Source organism: Podarcis liolepis (genome assembly GCF_965112155.1).
Source record: "Podarcis liolepis genome assembly, chromosome: 2".
Taxonomy (NCBI): domain Eukaryota; kingdom Metazoa; phylum Chordata; class Lepidosauria; order Squamata; family Lacertidae; genus Podarcis; species Podarcis liolepis.
The window spans coordinates 94,912,581-94,934,957 of record NC_139555.1 but is presented as its reverse complement, the minus strand read 5'-3'; the positions used below and the strand labels follow the sequence as shown (position 1 = coordinate 94,934,957).

The window sequence follows — 22,377 nt, the reverse complement described above, 5'->3', positions numbered from 1 at the left end:
AACATTCTCACAATGTGGGTATAAATATCTCCTCTTTGATTCATGGCATGCCAGATTTTCTTGTAAAGAGATAAAATAGGAGGTAAAGAATAAAAGAGTGTTTGAATTCAGCAAAGAAGCTGACAATCAGGAGAGGCCAAAGGAGGAAAGAACTTCAAACGCTCTAAGTCTTTGTCTCCAGGGAAATCCCAACATTTATAATGTGTGATAACAATAATCTTAAATAATATAATCTTCCAGTTATCCAATATTTTCATGCCAAAGAATCCACTTAGGCTTTGTAAACACAAACGATCTTTTCTTTTCCTTTTTTAAACTCGCTCAGAGGCAAATGGAAACCTTCCCCAAGTATGGAAAAGCTTGTACTACAGAGTATAAGAAAGGCAGTTAAAGAACTGTATCCAATTGAAGTGGCACTGGGGCAAGTTCAGTGTTCAGTCTTTTAAACACAGAATACAAACAGGGTACTTCTTACTGCATTATGAGAATCGTTTCCTATTAACCTCTCAGATGTGATAGAGTTTCCGAGACAGGGAGAGTCTGAATTGGGTTTGGATTTTGGATTTGATATCCCGTTTCATCACTACCCGAAGGAGCCTCAAAGCGGCTAACATTCTCCTTTCCCTTCCTCCCCCACAACAAACACTCTGTGAGGTGAGTGAGGCTGAGAGACTTCAGAGAAGTGTGACCGGCCCAAGGTCACCCAGCAGCTGCATGTGGAGGAGCAGGGAGGTGAACCTGGTTCACCAGTGGGTGTCAGAGAACCTTTAAACAAGAAGCCTCCCATGCCATCTGAAGCAGGAGAATCCCATGCTGGGCTGCTCCAATTATTCACGATTTCCAGTCCATCTTGGAAGACGGGATGCAACACAGGGTTGTAGCCAACTAAGTTCAACTCAAAGAAGACCTACTGAAATTAATGAACCTAAGTGAGTCATGCCTCTTAACTTCAACAGGCCTACTTTGAGTAGGACTTACCTTGGCCTCAATACTCACGTGGGACAAAGGAGAGACAGAGTGGCAGGTCTACTGCCTCATCCCAAGCCCTGTCAGCTTGTGCCTGCCAGGGTGGAAGGTGTGAGTGCTTCTTCCATTTTGCTAAGCCAGCTCTAGGCTAGTGCAGTTGAGGGGCCTGAGGGTCAGGTCCTGGCAGGGGCAGTCCATGTGGCTTTGGTTTCAGGACTCCCCACTTGCTCCACCAGTAATCGTTTCCCACTCCTTTGCTATGATAAAGCCTCCCCACCCCAGTTGTCTTCTATGTCAGCAGAGGCAGGTGGAACAGCATATACACACCATCTGAACCCCCCTTAAGCTGTCAACATCATGTGTGTATGTTGGACTGCACACTTGTTTTCTTCCACAGATTGTACAATGGAACATCTTGTGGTGTCTGGGACATAGGACTCTGCTACCAGACCACTGGGGCTCCCACCATAGTTTTTCTAGAGCACTATGGTGGGAGTTGTGGTCCCCAGTTTTGAGCATTTGAGCATACAAGGCTTTTCATCTCATTGCACGCCATGCCAGCAAAAGCTGCACTCATCAAATTTCTGCCTGGGAAGCAGCTTTTATATGCACAGGAGCCCTCCTAGAAAAACAAAATGGCAGTCAAGCCTCCCCAAGCTCTGGCACAGCCAGGCAATTTTCTTTCAATTTTTCAGTTTGAAAACCAATAGCAAACTTTTTACGTTCTCTCTCCTTGAAACAAAAATCATCCACAGCTGGTTCTGACAACATGAGGTAGGGAGGAACTGACTATCTCCAAATGAACATTAATTGGAACGAAAAGCTGCCAATAAATATGGATTGCAGATAGACCTGCTCTTTAGTGGACCCAGAAGGAACATTGTAAATATATGATTTAAACATGTCTCAGGAACTACTGTCTGATCTTATCATCAGATGTTACTGTGGAATTCATCCATGCATACCCTGGGAGGGAAAACAGATTGAGTACATTAGCTTGCACTGTGAGGAGATATCCTTGACTGTCTCATCTGGCAGATTACACTCCATTTACAACTTTCAGAAAGAGAGAGGGAGAGAGAGAGAGGGAGAGCGAGAGAAATAAAAGTGTTTCAAATGTAAATTCATTCTTTTTTATTTGCAAGCAACCCTTTTATTAGGTTCATCAGCTCATCAGTCTTTGATGTGAGCAAACAACCCACATTTTGCCTTTCTGTAAGGCAACAGGCTGAACAGAATATTTAACAACTGTTTTGTTATTTAAAATATCATTCATTACCATGCTGTGGGTGGGTGGGAGGCTCACATTGCAAGGAACCAGGGTGATGGGGATCCCTCTGTATGTGCTCTGTACATATTGCACAGCACCGCGTCCACATGTGCCTTGTGAGAATCCTGTCACCAATGGCTGGGCCATCTGGTGTCAGAAGTGTACTCCAAGTCCTGCCCCCCATTGCATCAACACTCCTATGTGTACTGCTTTATTCCCCCCTATATTTCCCCCAGAAAGCAGGGAGATGTTCGCTTTTCCAAAGAGAAACAGTGGCTCAAGCAGCCCATTCCATCAAATACACAGAGTTCTTCAGTCATACCTTTATAATAAGAATGCATTATGGGCACATGGCCCAGGAGTCCTTTTGTGATAATAAAACTTATGCCTTGACAGCTTTTGTATAGGCCTTTGAAACATGAATTTCTCCCCCCTCCCCCAGTTTTCACTGAAGTTTGGACATCTTAAAGAAAATGAATCATATATCTAAGGTACTGGCTATTGTGGCATGTGAAAGACAGATACGATCAGTTAAAACAACAACAATACATGGATGTATATCTCTAGGACTGACCCACCTCACAGTAATGCAAAGAAAAGCATTTTTAAAGGGTTTGCAACTCTATTTGCACAGGGGAAAAAATATGCAGGCAAAAACAGTTTCTTCTGGGTATGAATAGAAGCTTCCATGTAGCGAGGAGACATTAAGTGGGATGAACTCCATCTATTTGGTATTATTTCAGCTGCTGTTTATTTCTGGCTCTTATAGCTGCTGCCGACCCATTCCCTGCAGTAGATTCCCCTCTGTGTGGCCCAGAAACAAGAACAGGCTGGAGCTAAGAGAAAGCATTGCATTTAAGGGAACCTCAATCATTTTCTGCAGTGATCTGTACAAACTGGGACATTGCTCACCATAAAATGGCATGTGGACAACTTTTCCTTGTGGCAAACATATGGAGGGGGAAATCACTCGCTTTCTATATTCAGTGAGGCAAATGAAAATCCTCGCATCCTTCCACATGGTTAAATAAGCCCCCGGCCAGGTCAATGCAAATTTGCTCCTAATGTCCTCAGTTTGCCCGTCAGCCACTTTCATGTCACAGGGATTCGAAAACGGTAGAGAAAAGCAAGAGGACAACACAGAAAGTTCCTTTATGCAGAGGCCACTGGATGTTCTAACTATGCTGGCCAGCAGTTGCTCTCCAGGATTTTAGGCAGGGGACATTCCTAGCCTACCTGGAGATGCCAAGTATTGAAATCCTAGGATCCCTTGCATGCAAAGTGGTTGCTGTACCACTGAATTATGGCCCTTTCCCAAGTGTCAGGAGTTCAGGTTCCCAGCCTGATAACACAGTAAGCGTGGGTAATTAAAAAGGAGGATTTATTGAAAAAACAAACAGATAGCTCTGGACAAGTCTAACAAAGTCTCCGGCATCATTACTCAAGATGACCCTTCTGAAAATTCCTTCTGGTGTCGACCGAAGATATTGAACTTACGACCTTTACATCTCGTGTTTTGCTTCCTGTCTAGCAGCCCTCCCATTCGCTGACTCTTCGGACTTAGTGGATCAGCTCCAACCTCTTCCTGTTGTGAGAGTCTGTCTCTGAGTCTATTCGCGTCTGCGAGCTTTGGCTGTGTTCTAGCCTGCTCTCAGTTACTGCCTTATCAATTTGCCCGTCAAGGTCAGGAAGAGCCAAAGTCTGCAGCTTCCGGCTCTCCCCTGCCTGACTAACATCTAAGCCTCTCTGTTCCTGGCTGCTTTCTGCAGTTGGCTGCAAACCTTTGCCTGGAGCTGGCTCATTCCTGACCACTTGATCTAGCCACTTGCTTAGCAACATTTCTCGACCCACCCATTTGGGAACCCAAATTATCCCTTTGGTTGAGAGCCACAGCTAGGGAGAGGAGCCCACTCCACATCTCCATGTGGCAGCCAAGCAACTCCTTGTCACTACCTCCAGGCATGCTTTGGCTCTTGTGTTATTGGACAGGGCTAGATCTATGGAGATAAAAGTAAATTAGTAATAGTACAAGCATTCTCCTGACCTATTTAGTGAGAACCCTTGGTTCCTTTATTCCTTTTTTACAGGGAAGTTTAATTATTTTTGTCTCTGCTCTGCTGACCTTTCCCCTTTCCATGTAAATTGAATCTCAAATCTAAATATTTTCCTATTTGACTGTAGGCTTGGCAGAGCGCATTGCTGAGCACTGCAGCATCAGGGTAACCTTTCATTAATTTAGAGGGGAGAAGGAGGAGAAGGGGGGGTTCTCCGAAAAATTTCTGACTCAGCTAAACAGTCATGGGGCAAACGTAGCAAAGAAAGGCACATTGTTCCAGTAGACAAAAGCGAGCTATCGCTTTTCATAAATCTGCATTCCCAAGACAACTTTTCAGCTCTGGTTTGAAAAAGAAAGAAAGAAAGAAAGAAAGAAAGAAAGAAAGAAAGAAAGAAAGAAAGAAAGAAAGAAAGAAAAGGTCCATTTCTTTGAACCTACATACCATAAAGCATTCTCCATTTTCATGTTTCATTCCCCCCCAATCCCTTGACCTCTGGTAGAGAAAAAGATATTGGTTAAGAATACCCAAACCACAAGCATCTTCCATGATTTAGTGGGGAAATAATATAGTTTAAATGCCCGGGGCGCAGCTCACACAGAAGGTCTCCTACAGATGTCCCATTGATATGAATGGGAGTTCTGCAAGTGCATATACGAGCAGTTCCTATTTATCACAATGTAAGGGAGCTCCCAGGGATGCAGGTAGCACTGTGGTCTAAACCACTGAGCCTTGGGCTTGCCGATCGGAAGGTTGGCAGTTCAAATCCCTGTGACAGGGTGAACTCCCGTTTCTCGGTCCCAGCTCCTGCCAACCTAGCAGTTCGAAAGCACGTCAAAGTGCAAGTAGATAAATAGATACCACTCTGGCAGGAAGGTAAATGGCGTTTCCATGCGCTGCTCTGGTTTTGCCAGAAGTGGCTTAGTCACGCTGGCCACATGACTTGGAAAAACTGTCTGTGGACAAACGCCGGCTCCCTCGGCCAGTAAAGCGAGACGAGCACCGCAATCCCAGAGTTGTCTGCGACTGGACTTAACTGTCAGGTGTCCTTTACCTTTTTAAGGGAGCTCCCAGATGGCTGCTGCCAATAGGACTCAAAAAATGGGCAGAAAAGGATAAAGGATGGGGAAGAATACTGCAGTATTATTCCTGGAGCCAGACAACAATTTTAAAATGTCATTTTTCTGCTAAATATAGGTCTTAAACTTAACTATACCCTTTCCTAGCTGATATAATTAAGGATCTGGATCATAGGAAAATGTTCCTTTCTTATACTTTGTATGAATTCTGGAAATGTTTGCGTGTGTTCTGTCAAGGCCATGATTGTTGCTTGGACTCTCTTGAAAATAATATAGCCTAGGATTTTTATGCTACAGAAAGAAGTATACAGTCCTTAAACCTGCTGACATTGAGTCTTCTCCTACTGGAAAATCAAAACTGAATGCTGCAATGAAACCCTCATCCAAAGGTGAACAAATATGACCGTGTCAAATGCAAATATTATTAATTGCTAAAGCATAAAAGTAAGGTGGCAAAGAATGAAAATATCAATGAATGCAATATTAACAAAGATGGGACATTTTGATAAAAATTGAGAAAAGGAGAGGATTGTGAACTACTTTCGGGACAAAATAATTTGTTATTTTAAAGACAAAACCCCTATGTCCACCTTTAGTGCTACAAGATTTAGCTATTGCCACATACAGCAAACTCGAGTTTGTTTTAAATAAGTAAATAAAATAGGTTACATTTCGTCATAACGTTCATCTGCTATATTATTCCACATTGTACCATTTGATATTGAAAGATATAGGAATATTCTACCAGAGGGTCTTGGGGACAATAAACTTATTTATAAAGGGAATTAAGAAAATAATACTTTATTTAATTATTATCTATACACAATATACAGTTCAACCCAACTAGGGAGGACAAGGGCTACAAACACATTTCCAACTTTCCAATGAGTCTTTCTTCTTCTTCATCTTTATTGCTGTACCGCCCCACAATTTCTTACATGATTTTTTTTGTACATTAGTATCCTGAGCAGCTTATTAAAAATTGTTCATTTCATGGAAGAATGAGAACTGTAGCAAACACCTATGAAGAAAGAAGAAAGAAAGGAGGTACAGTGGCACCTTAGGTTAAGAACTTAATTCGTTCTGGAGTTCCGTTCTTAACCTGAAACTGTTCTTAACCTGAGGCACCACTAATGGGGCCTGCCGCCGCGCCGCCAATGAGTAATTTCTGTTCTCATCCTGAGGTAAAGTTCTTAACCCGAGGTACTACTTCCGGGTTAGCAGAGTCTGTAACCTGAAGCGCCTATAACCTGAAGCATCTGTAACCCGAGGCACAACTGTACAACAAACACAAATGAAACAACAGAAGGGCATCTTCCTTCTCATGAGCTAGGTTTGTTAAAGTGGAGTAAACGCTTTCAGAAAACATATCAACAGCTCATCAAAGCGCTTGGCATTGACTCTGTAGAATGATACCCACACTCATCTTCAGCCTCAGTCTTAATTAGATCCTGGATAGAGCTGGATGCCAAGATATACACTGTCCAAAACTCCCTGTTTGGGATTCTGTGCCTTCACTAATTTGTGTATTTTATGTGTGTGTGTGGGGGGGGGGGAGAGTTCTAAGAGCCGCACACCATTATTCAAATAAATTGATAAAATAAAAATAACAAAGCAGAAGAAGTGAACCACAGCAATGAATAATGAAGTTGAAAGAAAACCAGAACAAAGAACCAAAGGAATCACACACCCAATAAAACAACATCTAACAGGGTAAACAAAAAGGTTTTCACCTGGTGCTGAAAAGGCAAGCATCCCTGGAGAGGGCATTTAGGAGATGAGACATCAGCACCAAAATGGACATGGACTGTGGGGCAAAGCAGGATACAGAGGGGGAAGCCACGCAAGCTATTCATGTGTCTGCCCACTTCATATAGAGTGATAGCAACTTGCTGAAACTAACAGGTCGGAGTCCAGTCAATGCCTAGATGGAAGCTATCCTGGGAACATTATATATGTTGCCTTATATTTCATCATGGACTAAAGGTGATACATCAACAAACCTATTGGATTTTCTGACAGAGGGTTTTCCTCATCTCCTTCACCTTGTATGGCTCCTATGGGGAAGGTGTGCCAGTTTGTATACCTTAGGATTTGAAGCCACCATAAATCAGCAAGATTGGCAACCTGTCCCTTTGGAACCCAAATCTGTCCCACCATCCCCTCCCTTGGCCAAAATGCACATCCGATGTATAGTATACATGAAAAAAAATGAAATAAATCGAGATACTTTGCTTTGTGGTTGCAGCACATTGTAACCCAAGATCAAATGACTCCATTCTGTTATTAGTCTGTTTTAACTTTGTGAGGTCATTTTATGAACTGTGGTCAGGCGGAATGAGTTCCTTGCATTCCTTATGGCTAACTGGAGAAGAGAGCTGATAGTCCCACACTAGACAGATAGCTTATGGAAATCTGGCCACGGAAAAACTGACTAGTCTTGAAAAACCTGCAGGAGACATGTCTTGCTACATGATTACTCTTTAAAACTGCAATAGATGTCTGCGGTTACAGAGCACAAGACTTCTGCAATTCTGCATTGTGAGGGAGCCAAGAAGTGAGCTTTTCCTGCATTTTCCAAGCCGAATGATATTTTGCTTCCTTTGAACTTTGCCAAACGTTTATGGATGCCTTTTATCCTTGCTCTCCCTCCACCCCTGGCCTTCCAGGTCTGGGGGAAGCAGCAAAAAAACTACCAAGCATGGCACTTGGAAACTCTGGCTTCTTGGCGCTGAGAATTTTTTTGTCACTTAGATGATCTGACAGGACTTCCGAAGAAATGTAAGTTCAGAAGCATAATTATTAATTTTCTTTACGGGGTGGGGCTTGCTAAAAAATTATGATGATAAGTAGGACACATCCTCATTAACAAATGATATTTGGAAAGCTGAGTAAGACAACCCCTTATTAGGCTTGCCAATTTGTATGGCGGTCTCTTGCCAGCTTAACAGCTGTGCCAATCAGAGGTTCAGCAGCTAAAAATGTCTATCTTTGCAAGGGAAAGCTTCACCTGTTGAATTTCTCCTGCGAATTTTTAACATTTGCGGGGGGTGATACCCCCACCACTACCTTCAAAAATTGCTGGGCAGAAATACTTTGGCCCAGCATGATTTTTTAAAATTTCTATGGCCAGAGTGTAACACACAATGTGACCTTAATTCAGACTCCTAAATCCTTGTTGGATTAAATTGCTAATGAGCTCTGTAGGAAGACCCTGTGAACAACTGAGTAATGTTTTCCATGCCCCAAAGACCATGGCAAAGCATCCCTGAAGTCTCACATTTGCCCTCCATTGTATCATAAAATAAATAGACTTGCTGTCCTTGCAACTGATAAATGGACCCGGGGGAGAAGGCTGTTAAAGAGGAGGACGTGTTGGTCCATTCTTAATGTTGAATGGAGAATATTTGTTTAGGAAAGACCAAATACTCCTGCTGTAAATTTAACTTCTTATTTTCCCTTTGATTTCACAGTTAAGACCAGCGCACACGGTCTTCTGAAAACGGCCTACAGAAATCTGTGCAGAGGGAGGTCAGCAAAAAGGCAGTGGTTAAGTGTTTTCATTAGAGGGGATTCAAAACACACAGGGCGAGATAAGGGAGATTCATATGCTCAGTGGATTTCAAACAAGCACATGAGTCACCGGCCAGCCATTTGGTAAGCAAGTATCTTTCTCTTTCCCAGCAGTATGATAAAACTCCAAGGTGGGGGTGGGCAGTGATGCCTTGATGTTGGGAGGCCAAAAAAAGATGTGTGTGTGAACCTAGAAAGTTCCCACTGAGCGGAGGGGGAGAAAGCCAGACAGCCATTTATTTCAACACATTGCTGGATTTACTTAAGTTTGTCATGCAGAATATCTAATATAGCTACTACTTGGATACTTAAAGAGAGAGGACGCATTTCAGGGATGTTCACGAGGTGTGTTTTGACAGACATGTCCCTAGTCAATAACATGGAAATTGGATCAGGGGGGATGAAAGGTTAGCTTGCTGTTTGGCTGCCCAGATACTAAATATAGACTCTTGACCTGGAGTGACACACATCGAGTTATATCATAAATGGGCAAGACAACATGAGCGTGTGTTGCTCTGACACAGCTAATTTTCAAGCTGCAGGTTATTTGCAGCTTGGAGAATTAAACTTCACTTTGGCGCTCAGAATACTTACAAAGCAAATATAACCAAAATCCCTAATGTGAAATAAGAGTAGTAGATTTGGCTCCAGTCTAGGGTAGATTGCTGTTTCCAAGCTGCTACCCTTAAGAACAGGGATTTTGAATTTTGTGGGGAAGGGGTAGGGAATAGCATGTGAGTTGATCTTTACTTGGACAATGGCTACCTTGCTTAAAAGAAAGACAGTAAAGTGTGGAGTGTGGACTGGAAATATATAGTTTAAAATTCCTACTTGAACAAGAAGCTCACAAAATGACCTTGAACGCGCTACCTCTGGCTCTTGGACAAACCTATTGCACATGTGGTTGTGACGATAGAGAGGGGATGATGACACAAATGCTGGGTGGGTTCAGGATTCATAGAATCATAGAATCATAGAATCATAGAATCATAGAATCATAGAGTTGGAATAGACCACAAGGGCCATCGAGTCCAACCCCCTGCCAAGCAGGAAACACCATCAGAGCACTCCTGACATATGGTTGTCAAGCCTCTGCTTAAAGACCTCCAAAGAAGGAGACTCCACCACACTCCTTGACAGCAAATTCCACTGTCGAACAGCTCTTACTGTCAGGAAGTTCTTCCTAATGTTTAGGTGGAATCTTCTTTCTTGTAGTTTGGATCCATTGCTCCGTGTCCGCTTCTCTGGAGCAGCAGAAAAAAACCTTTCTCCCTCCTCTATATGACATCCTTTTATATATTTGAACATGGCTATCATATCACCCCTTAACCTCCTCTTCTCCAGGCTAAACGTGCCCATCTCCCTTAGCCGTTCCTCATAAGGCATCGTTTCCAGACCTTTGACCATTTTGGTTGCCCTCCTCTGGACACGTTCCAGTTTGTCAGTGTCCTTCTTGAACTGTGGTGCCCAGAACTGGACACAGTACTCCAGGTGAGGTCTGACCAGAGCAGAATACAGTGGCACTATTACTTCCCTTGATCTAGATGCTATACTCCTATTGATGCAGCCCAGAATTGCATTGGCTTTTTTAGCTGCCGCGTCACACTGTTGGCTCATGTCAAGTTTGTGGTCACCAAGACTCCTAGATCCTTTTCACATGTACTGCTCTCAAGCCAGGTGTCACCCATCTTGTATTTGTGCCTCTCATTTTTTTTGCCCAAGTGCAATACTTTGCATTTCTCCCTGTTAAAGTTCATCTTGTTTGTTTTGGCCCAGTTCTCTAATCTGTCAAGGTCGTTTTGAAGTGTGATCCTGTCCTCTGGGGTGTTAGCCACCCCTCCCAGTTTGGTGTCATCTGCAAATTTGATCAGGATGCCCTTGAGTCCATCATCCAAGTCGTTGATAAAGATGTTGAATAAGACCGGGCCCAAGACAGAACCCTGTGGCACCCCACTAGTCACTCTTCTCCAGGATGAAGAGGAACCATTGATGAGCACCCTTTGGGTTCGGTCAGTCAGCCAGTTACAAATCCACTGAGTGGTAGCATAGTGAAGACCGCATTTTACCAGCTTCTTTACAAGAATATCATGGGGCACCTTGTCAAATGCCTTGCTGAAATCAAGGTAGGCTACATCCACTGCGTTCCCTTCATCTACCAGGCTTGTAATTCTGTCAAAAAACGAGATTAGGTTAGTCTGACATGACTTATTTTTCAGAAATCCATGCTGACTATTGGTGATCACAGCATTCCTTTCTAGGTGCTCACAGACTGTTTGCTTAATGATCTGCTCCAGAATCTTCCCTGGTATTGATGTCAGACTGACTGGGCAATAATTATTTGGGTCCTCTCTTTTCCCCTTTTTGAAAATAGGGACAACATTTGCCCTCCTCCAGTCTGCCCGGACTTCGCCTGTTCTCCAGGAATTCTCAAAGATGACTGCCAGTGGTTCTGAGATCGCATCTGCCAGCTCTTTTAATACTCTTGGATGGAGACTTGAATACATCTAAACTAGCCAAGTATTCTTGTACTATCTCCTTAGTTATTCTGGGCTGTGTTTCCTCTGCTGAATCATTTGCTCCAAATTCTTCAGGTCGGGCATTGTTTTCTTTATCGGAGAAGACTGAGGCAAAGAAGGCATTGAGGAGTTCAGCCCTTTCTGTGTCCCCTGTTTGCATTTCACCATCTTCTCCTCTGAGTGACCCCACTGTTTCTTTGTTCTTCCTTTTGCTACGGACATACCCATAAAAGCCTTTTTTGTTGCTTTTAACCTCTCTAGCCAGCCTGAGTTCATTCTGTGCTTTAGCTTTTCTGACTTTGTGTCTACACGTGCTGGCTATTTGTTTGAATTTCTCTTTGGTGGTTTCCCCCCTTTTCCATTTTTTGTACACATCCTTTTTTAATCTTAACTCAGTTAAAAGTTCTTTAGATAGCCACCCTGGCTTCTTTAGGCACCTTCCATGTTTCCGTCTCATTGGTATTGCCTGAAGTTGTGCTTTTACTATCTCCCTCTTAACAAACTCCCAGCCATCATGAACTCCCTTTCCTTTTAGTATTACTGTCCATGGGATCTCACCCAGCACTTCCCTAAGTTTTATGAAGTCGGCTTTCTTAAAGTCAAGAAATTGAGTCCTAGTATGCTTGGCTGCTCCTTTCTGCAGTATAGTAAACTTCAGAAGAGCATGATCACTCGCGCCTAATGATCCTTCCACTTCTACCCCACTAACCAGGTCATCAACATTGGTTAGGACCAGATCTAAAATGGCTGTTCCTCTTGTGGCTTCTCCCACTTTCTGGACAATGAAGTTGTCTGCAAGGCCAGTGAGGAATCTGACCTTATGCTCTTGGCTGAGTTTGACATCCAACATTTGAAGTCCTCCATTACTACTATCTCCCTTCCTTTTGCATGCTTGGCCATCTGTTCCAGGAAGGCATCATCTATGTCCTCCGTTTGGCTTGGAGATCTATAGTAAACTCCCACAATGAGGTCTCTGTTATTCTTCTCTCCCTTAATTTAGACCCAAATGCTCTCACTTTGGCTTTGAGGTTCTAAATCTTGGATCTCTTCACAGGTATACACATCCCTGACATATAATGCCACTCCTCCTCCTTTCTTGTCTGGTCTGTTTCTCTGAAATAGATTGTATCCCCCCATTATTACATTCCAATCATGGGACTTATCCCACCAGGTTTCAGTGATGCCTATTATGTCTTATTTAGTTTGCTGTACCAAGAGCTCAAGCTCATCTTGTTTATTTCCCATGCTTTGCGCATTAGTGTACAGACATTGAAGTCCATTAATCATTCCCCCGTGTCTCTTATTTAAGGATTTTTTCCTCCCACCACTAGGTCTGCGTGCTGTTTGCTCCATTTGGTCTATGACATTTGGATGATCATCTTCATCAACTGATAGACTCCTACCTTCAGGAGCACTGTCTCCCTCCCCCACATTAGTCAGTTTAAAGCCCTCCTGATGAGGTTTCTGAGATTTTTGGCAAAAACATTTCTCCCAACCGTTGTGAGGTGCAGCCCATCGCTTGCCAGAAGTCCATCTTCAAGAAACTGCAGTCCGTGATCTAAGAATCCAAACCGTTCCTGTTTACACCATTTGCGAAACCAGCTGTTCACTTCCACTATTTTTCCCTCTCTCCCTGGGCCACGTCATTCAACTGGGAGGACAGATGAGATGACAATTTGTGAATTTAATTGCTTCAATTTCCTGCCCAGAGCCTCGTAGTCTCTTTTGATCTTCTGGAGGCTATTGCTTGCAGTGTCATTGGTTCCCACATGAACCAAGAGGAAGGGGTATTTGTTAGTGGGTTTTATGATTCCTTGCAGTCGTTCAGTTACATCTTGGATCTTAGCCCCGGGGAGACAGCACACCTCCCGAGACATCTTGTCAGGCCCACAGATCACTGCTTCTGTTCCCCTCAGTAGGGAATCCCCTATCACCACTACACGCCTCCTCTTAGGTTTGGTCGGGGTTCTTCCGTGAGCTGTCCGTTCCAAGGTCGCCTGCACATTCCCTGAGGACTGATTCTGTGAACACTTCATTGCAGGATGGGCTGGGTCCCCACCAGTTTGAAGAAGGTCAGTGGGGTGGCCATTCTGGGGTGGGGGGAATGCCCTGGGCCCAGAGGTTTATGCCAAATACCTCCAGATCACCTATATACTTTTCTTGGGCAAGATGACTGAGAGGAAGATGGTTCAGCTGTAGACACTCTTTGAATTTCTTGATCCATTTCAACCTGGGTTGTGGCCCAGTTTTGAGACAGAATTTGCCTTGGTTGCCCACATGGATTACCTACTTTGGGAGAATGACGAGGGGATTGTGACCTCATTAATCCTCCTAGATTCCTCTCTGTGAAAAATGAAATAGGGGAAAACCAAATAAGTTGCTCTCTCAGCTTTAGCAAGTTATACTGCATAAAGGAGGGGATAAAAAAGCAAACTACTGTGTGTTCAAAACTGCAGAGGAATGGCAGGACAAACATTTTCAGAAGATATACAGAAGTACATTTAGACAAATATGAACAAATGTACAGCATCATTAACATTAACACACCTCATTAAAGTTATGGGTGAAACAGTATTTTAACCCTTTTAATGGTCTCTATAATGCACAATTCTACTAATGACAGTTGCTGGAAGTATGGGAAAGGCCAAGTGAATTTTATCCTCTGTTAGTAGGCCAGCCCAGAGGATATTCATGATGAGAACTCCTGTTCATGAAGCTGTGATCTAACCACCTGCACTCATCTGCAACGGTGGTCTCAAACGCACACACTGGTCTTAAATATTAAGTGAATGAAACTTATGTTTTCTAGACAGATTGAAGCTGGCTTGTGAAAAAAATGTATCAAACACCAGCAGTGGCATAGCGTGGGTTGCCAGTGCCAGGGATGGGCAAGTGTGTGTTCCCTTGGTGGCCAGTGCAGCTGGGATAAATTCCACGAGGTACATGACTGCCTGTGCTGCCGTAGCTGGTGGCAATGACTGCACACCTTCTTGGCTTGGCTTGACCAGCCCAGAGGTGGGGTGTTTGGACATCCCTTCACTGGCCATGAGGAGAAGGAGGCACTGCCTCAACCCCAAAGGCCTGGTCCATGTGCAGCTTCCCTCCTTGTGGCTCCAGGAGGAAGCAGGAGTTCTGCCACGTGGCCTCGATAAGGGAGCCTGTTTTGGGGGCATCTGGTTGTGTCCCTCTCAGAATTTTATGCTCAGGGTCACCACCCCTCTGAGCCCCCTGACACTATGCTACTGACCACCAGAATTTCTCAAGAAACTACAGGATTGATAGGGATCAGGGCTAACATGTACACAGTTTCAAAAACTAGTAAGGGGAGTTTACTGCATTTGGAGTAAGTTGTAATGCATGCACACCCTAAGTGGATGGACAGCTGAAGTAGAATGCCATCAACTTCTTTAAAACTGTAGCTTATGCACTTTTCATTTTATTTTTAAAGAGCCCCAATCCTTCCTCTCCATCTCTTTCCTTCCTGTCATTGAAACCACCAGAGATGCTTCTCTTTGATTATTCTTCATGGAACACTTGTAACATTTGCAAGTGTTTTGCTTGCATGTTGTTCCCATCATGTAAACGGACTATCTACATCAGTGCAAGCTGCTTCCATGAATGACAGGACACATGATCTGGAAATGTTCTGCTGGTATGGAGAAGCACGGTTTCCCATAGGAAACGGTTTTAAGAAAAAGGAAACAAACTTGCAAGACGTTTTCGTCTTGCGAAGCAAGCCCGCAAGACGAATTTCCCTATGGGCTTGCTTTGCAAGATGAAAACGTCTTGCAAGTTTGTTTCCTTTTTCTTAAAACCGTTTCCTATGGGAAACCGTGCTTCGCAGGATGAAAAATTCGCAAGACGAAAAAACTCACAGAATGAATTAATTTCGTCTTGCGAGGCACCACTGTACAAGAGAAGCAAAAGAGGAGGCATGTTAGACAATTACCATAGGACTGGGGTAACATTTTGGGTCAAAGCTCAGCATAAACAGTTTTTCACAGAGGCTTAAATCCTGTGGTGTGGAGCATCTTCATTGTACTTGGTGGTACTGGTTGGTGGACTGTTAGAGCTATTTCCTTCATGGGCTTGCAAGAAGCATGTGGTTGGTCACAGGGGAAAACAGGACAATTTATATACACTTCCCTGGGAGGAAGCCCAGTGGAACCAAGTAGAACTTACTCCCTAATACAGTGGTACCTCGGGTTACAAACACCTTGGGTTACAAACACTTCGGATTACAGACTCCGCTAACCCAGAAGTAGTACCTCAGGTTAAGAACTTTACCTCAGGATGAGAACAGAAATCGTGCGGCGGCTGCAGAGATAGCAGCAGCGGGAGGCCCCATTAGCTAAAGTGGTACCTCAGGTTAAGAACGGTTTCAGGTTAAGAACGGACCTCCAGAATGAATTAACTTTGTAGCCAGAGGTACCACTGTACAGATGTAATTAAGCAGGTATATATGCTGTCAGTGGACTCTGTGAGACTGATTCAACAGAGCTCTTACATTCTGTGCTCTTAGCACAGGCGGAACAGAGACGTTCCTCTGGTCAAGTGGTTGGGCAAGGCGGGTCTGTCCACAAAAAGGATTACCCAAGATTGCACAGGAGACTTGATGAGAAGGAGCTGTCAGGAAGAAATTTTTTTTTCTCTTCTGCAGGGTTGAGCTGTAACTTGGAAAGGTTATTTTTCTTCTGCATTTCCCCCCCCTAATAATGCCTTGCAAGATTACATCTCTCTCCCAGCGGTCAGATGTACACGATGTCTGTGTGACCCTCCAGCTTATGAATAAAACCCATTTCCCCTTCTTAGTCTTCCCTGTCTTCTTCCTCTCACAAAACAATGGCACAATGTAAGGCTTAACCCATAACATCTGTAACTGCCTCAGCAAAGGCATCAACAGCACTGAAACTGCGAGAAGAGAGAATAATGCTTGGGCACCTTTCTTGTCCTTTTACTCTTTCAAGAGTCATGCAAACGGCCTCTTGGCAAAAAGGTCTCTAGAATTTATATATCTATTATGATATCTATATTGAAATGAAACAAAATCCTCTTTTGATCACTGCTGGACTCTTATTCCTGCCCCTGCAAAACCTATTCAATACTAAATTTTATTCAGGTTCCTTCATAAAATGTTGAATTGTCTTGGGAAGCTAATAAAGGCACACTGACGTCAAAATGAAACATAAAAGGCAGATGTTTCTTGTTACAATTATTTACCCACAGCCACTTTTCCTTGTTTTTAGACAGTGCAGGAGATTATTAAATGGGCCATGCTAACTCGCTAATTATTGTTTCCACCATCGTCCCTGCCAAAGGTTTTATAATAGACAAAGCTTTCTTCGACAATGTATGCATTATTAAATTCATTCCTTTTGTTTTTGTTAATGAAATTTAATTTATATAGATCCACAACACAGATGGTATCATTAGATGGCTAGCTGACTTAGAAAGATCAGTCAGATGCATCTAAGATTAGATCATTTCTTAGATTATATTGTGAACTTGCCAAAGGACCTGCGTTATGCAAGTATTGATTATCAAATTTATGTTTGTCCACATCACCTTATTGTTAATGGGATGCTATGCAATCACGTATCCAATTTGTCTAGATTTCTTTGATATCTAGATGCAGAAATGATGCAGAAATGAGATAGTTGCTTGAAGCAGTTCAGGAGATCAGTAGATTCAATAACTGGCCTTCTCAGAGGCTAGGAAATACCTGGACAGGGGCAAAAGGACCTCCTCCTGCCCCACTAAGCTGAGGATGTTGTAAATCAGGCATCTATGTAAAGAAAACAAGAGAAAGACTGCAGTTTGGGATAGGCAGGGAAAGACACAGGAGCTGAGTTAGGGCTCTGTAAGTATCTTACAGTGGTGCCCACTGGGAAGGGAAGGGAGGCCAACAGTAGGTGGAAAGGCAGAGTCAATGACAGGATTGTAAGTACTGACAGAAGTACTGACTGGTTGTAAGTAAAACTGCAGGCAGGTGAGGGCTGGCTCAGGACAGATTGAGATGGGTAAGATATTGGCCCACCTGCCCTAAAGGACCAGCCTTCACTGCTTGGGGTGCTTCTTGTCCATTGTGGAAGCACTGTACTTCAGTCTGCTGGGGTATTTAAACGGTGCCTCCACCCACATTCACCCCGTACATGTGTAAATATCTGCAAACACTTCAAAATGCCTAAAGGCTCCAGGGACCTCCTTCTAAAGGACACCAAACCTGGGGAAGCACTGCATCCCTGGAACTTCTCTGACTTGAAGAAGTGGGTGAACAAAAGAATAGGATGCAGCCCAGTGCAGAACAGATGAGGCTGATCTCACCATCCATCCTTCACCCTGAGTATGTACGCAGAGCTGGCCCAAGACGTTTTGCTGCCTGAGGTAAAGGGCATCAGAAGCTGATGGGGTTGGCAGTTGACTCTTATACCAATACTGTCGGTGGCATAGTTTCGCCCTCTGGGAAGCTGGGAAGCAGTGAGGGTACAGAACGGGCTGTGTGGCACTCGCAGGTCTGTCTTCCAACAGAATGGTATGGCCAGGGACACAGGAGAAAGGGCTGTCTCTGGTGCCGCCTCCTCCCAACTGCTGCCTGAGGTGCTTACCTTACTCTGCCTCATGTTAGGGCTGGCCTTATACAACAACAACAACAACAATTTATTATTTCTACCCCGCCCATCTGGCTGAGTTTCCGCAGCCACTCTAGTCAGCTTTCAACAGAACATTAAAAACATAATAAAACTTCAAACATTAAAAGCTTCCCTAAACAGGGCTGCCTTCAGATGTCTTCTAAAAGTCTGGTAGTTGTTGTTCTCTGACATCTGATGGGAGGGCGTTCCACAGAGTGGGTGCCACTACTGAGAAGGCCCTCTCCCTGGTTTCCTGTAACCTCACTTCTCGCAGGGAGGGAACCACCAGATAGCCCTCAGAGCTGGACCTCAGTGTCTGGGCTGAACGATGGGGGTGGATACGCTCCTTTAGGTATACTGGGCCAAGGCTGTTTAGGGCTTTAAACCCCACACTTTGAATTGTGCTCGGAAATGTACTGGGAGCCAATGTAGGTCTTTCAGGACCGGTGTTATATGGTATACACATCTACACTGTCCTGGCCTTGCTCCCTCCACCATCCTCTTGCCCCACCCCCAAAAAAAGATATTAAGTGTATGCAACGCATTATTAAAAACAAAACAAACTAACTAGCTAACAAAGAAACAAAAGTTACTGAACTGCAGCAATAGAAGTCGTGTTTTTTTATTTTAAGAAATGCTTAGTCTTTCTGTCAACTTAAAAGCCTGCCATTTGCAGAGCTCCAGAATACAATTCATAAACCCTGCTAAGTGGCGGAACGGGCTTTACAGTATAGCTGTCGAGTCCACCCCCCCCCCTTTTCTTTACCCCTTTCCTCCCTAACATAATACATTTTTTTCCAACTCAGCAAGTTTTATTCCCTGCTGGCTGCTTTTGGCCTGCTATTATATTGCACCAATAACATGCCCACATGACACTGTAGTATCTTTTTACAGTATAATTGCATGTACATATTTTCATTCGTAGCCCGAAGCTTCATTTAAGGGCGCATGGTAAGAATCCGTGCTCCACCAGACACAGAACAAAATAATCAATAATTCCAGACAAATCTGTTTTTATAGCCATTTCTATAATAAAACAATATAAAGTTACAGCGTATAAGGAGACATATTAATGTGACTTTCCATATGTAGTGTAGCTTTTAGGTCTCTTAAACCTTCAAGTTAATAATGCCTAAGGATCCCACTGTGAGTTCAACTACACTTTTAAAGGCATGCATGCCTTAAAGTGTGCTTTAATAGTAATATATTGCTCTGCACACAGTCAAAGAAGCAATAGGCTGGATGTCACTAGGCTTCTTTATGATGAATACATGTAGAATATATATCGAGGACAGGATCCAATGGACTGTAGCCAGAGCTTCTGCATGAATTGGGATCTGGGAGGCCGGTCCCAACCTCTGACATCCTGTACATCCCCCACCCAATATATTCAAAGGAGAAGATTCTGCAGATTTGTGTTTGATGCAGAACAAGAAGCTGAGGAGATGTATCATATATTTTTCAGATGACTAGGGAAGAGGCCATAGAGCGCATGCTTCATGTGGAAGGTCCCATATTCCATATTGGCATCTTCATTTTAAAAGATTACATGGAAGGTTATGGGAAAGGCATGGCTGAAACCAAATGCAACCTGGTGGGCTCATGATGCCTCTGCAGCCCCCAATATCTGCTGGTTGCTTCCTGGCAGGCGAACTGGTGCAGGCAGGCAGCGGTAGACAGCAGCAGTACCATCATGGGCAAGCCACCTGCCATTTTACTTTCATTTACTTCATTTAAGAGATCTGAAGTCCACCCTTCACCCAAGGGCATGAGGGTGGCAACAGTTCCTGCAGTGCCCCAACATCAGGGCCGGCCCACCTATGAGGCAAGGTGAGTTGACCTCCTCAGGCGGCAGGATCCACAGGGGCAGCAGGTCTGGCCTCCCAGGAATGCGTCACCTGGTGCCACTGCCATAGTGGTAGCAAAAGCTGCAGCACACTCCTTGGGCAGCCTCTCGCCTCCCCATGCCGTCTCTGCAGTGTCTTGGAGAATAGGAGGCCTTGCTGGTCTCCCCCAACCCTTGATTCTGTATCCCCCGCTTGATCTTCACTTATCCCATCTTCCCAGCTGGGGCTGGGGTGGGGAGCGCCATTTTGCAGTACCAAAATGTATTGGGCTGGCCCGTTCTAGGTGTTGTCAGCAACTTAAAAGGGCAGAGCAATTAAAACTCATAATAGAAGCAGAAATCTATTTCAAAATGCCCACTGCAACAGGGAAGTCATTGGTTCCACGGGAAGGGAGCCTGTTTAATATCAGCCAGGAAGGAAACTGGAGATTCCCTGCCTACTGCATTATGGCTGTTCCCACTGGGACTAATAGCAGCTTTAGCAAAGGAGGGGCAAATTTGGATCAGAAATGCGCCCTGGGAGGAAACTCAGCTTTACTGCTCCAATCCAAATCTGATTGCAGATCCTTTTCTTGCATCGCATCTGCTCTGAGAGGCCCACACAAATAATTTCTTATCTTCCTCTTTTTCACACTTGAAGGGAGCTTCAGAGCTGTGACCTGCTGATATGAGGTTGCCCCACATGCTTGGAAAAAGGGAATGCTTTGTTGTTATTTGGCCTTCAGTACTGGAATACCCAAAGTGTGAAGTAGTTTGCTTTTTTATCAGTGAGATAACTGGTGATATTTTAGGTTGCCAATTAGCAGATTACCAATTTCAATTCAGTGGAGGCAGCTCATGGGAATTGCCTCATGTTATGAACCTTGGAAGCAGAATTGCCTTATCGCACTCATTGCAGTGGCAGGTTCTAATAGGCCTATAAATATAATCTCCCAATACCTTGATGGCGATCTTTTCCTTAATTCCTATTCGGTGTGAGACTTCTTCTTTTTTGACACAACCTTTCCTTCATCAGTAGTCTAATTTTGGGATCCTAATCTACACGTACTGTATTACCAAAGGTGGGCTTTGTGGCATCTCTCACAGAGCAGTGTAAAGACTCCCTGGCTATAGAGCCTGACCAATATCCACTGTTCTTGAGCATGACTCCCCCTAGTGAAAACGCAAAGCTTTGCATTACCCAAGTGTAATGTTCAAACTTCCCAAACCAACACCATGCCAAATTATTATTTTAAATCAGGCTTCCTCAACCTTGGCCCTCCAGATGTTTTTGGCCTACAACTCCCATGGTCCCTAGCTAGCAGGACCAGTGGTCAGGGATGATGGGAATTGTAGTCTCAAAACATCTGGAGGGCCAAGGTTGCAGAAGCCTGTTTTAAATCATAGCCTTGTTAATGAGTTCATTCTTTAAACAACTTGTCCAAGAAATGCAAACATCTGCACAACTGATACTGTGAGAAATTCAAATTGTTTGGGTTGTCCAATAGGTAATCAAGGTAGGAGATATCTCAAGATCTCTTTACCTTGCCCTTTGACTACCAAAAGAGATACTTTTAGGACTCCGTCCCAGTGCTTTTCTTCTAGAAAAAAAAAAGTGCCGGTACTGTGTACCCTTGACTACCCCCAGAAACAAAGCACTGCCCCCATGATCTTGACTGCAATTTGCTTTAATGTATTTAATGCTCACTTTAAGGCAATGTCCTAAGTTCTTAGGTGCCCTATCTATAAGACTTCATTGCAAACAATAAACAGACCAGACATTTTGAGTACACTGCCTGCCTTAAGTAGTGTACTCCTGGATGAGAAAATGTGCAACCTGCACTATAGGAATCAAAGGCAGAACTCTTCATAATACAAAACAATTAGATACTTTACCCTGTGATGGAAGATATGTATAGCCTTTGCAGAAGTATCCCAAGGCCTATGGAGTTGTATGAAATATTTTTGAGTAGCCAGACATTTTAATGATTGCTCTGTACTGCTTCTAAAGATCTTTCATGTTGTTGTTCACCAGCATAATGTTCTGTGAGAGGACATTATATAAAATGTGTGTGTGTTTCAAAATTAAAATTCCACCTTCAAAAAAAGGTAGGGAAACGGCATGTGGAAATCTCACAGAAATGCCAGCGGTTCCAGCAGATCTGGAACTGTAGTTTTCTTTCCTGTGGTTGGTTTGTCTCCGAATCCTCCCGGCTGGAATTTTGCCTGAGGTGGCCGGTGGGGTGGGGTGGGGGTAGGGGAGTGTGAATGTCACCACCTCCACAGACCTCACATGTTCTGTTGTAAAATGACACTTCTCAAAGTGTTTCATAACTTGTGTGCTGCTTCCATTTGGGCTCTCGCACACATTTGACTTCTCTCCCCCCCCCCCCCGCTTCCTTTCAATTTTTAATCAGGGCAGTCATATGTTGTTAGCTGCTTTATCTCAAGGGCAGCAAGCTGGC

The 22,377-nt window shown here is 43.8% G+C and overlaps 1 long non-coding RNA gene across 2 annotated transcripts in view; it reads left to right on the top strand.

The window, feature by feature from the left end:
• The first annotated feature begins 7,786 nt into the window (after positions 1–7,786).
• LOC310702195 overlaps positions 7,787–22,377 on the top strand; it is a 39,512-nt gene continuing 24,921 nt past the window's right edge. For both annotated transcript variants that reach the window (XR_014523344.1, XR_014523345.1), the window contains exons 1-2: positions 7,787–8,150; positions 8,843–9,026. This is a non-coding gene — a long non-coding RNA (uncharacterized lncRNA). The remainder of the gene's footprint in view (positions 8,151–8,842; positions 9,027–22,377) is intronic.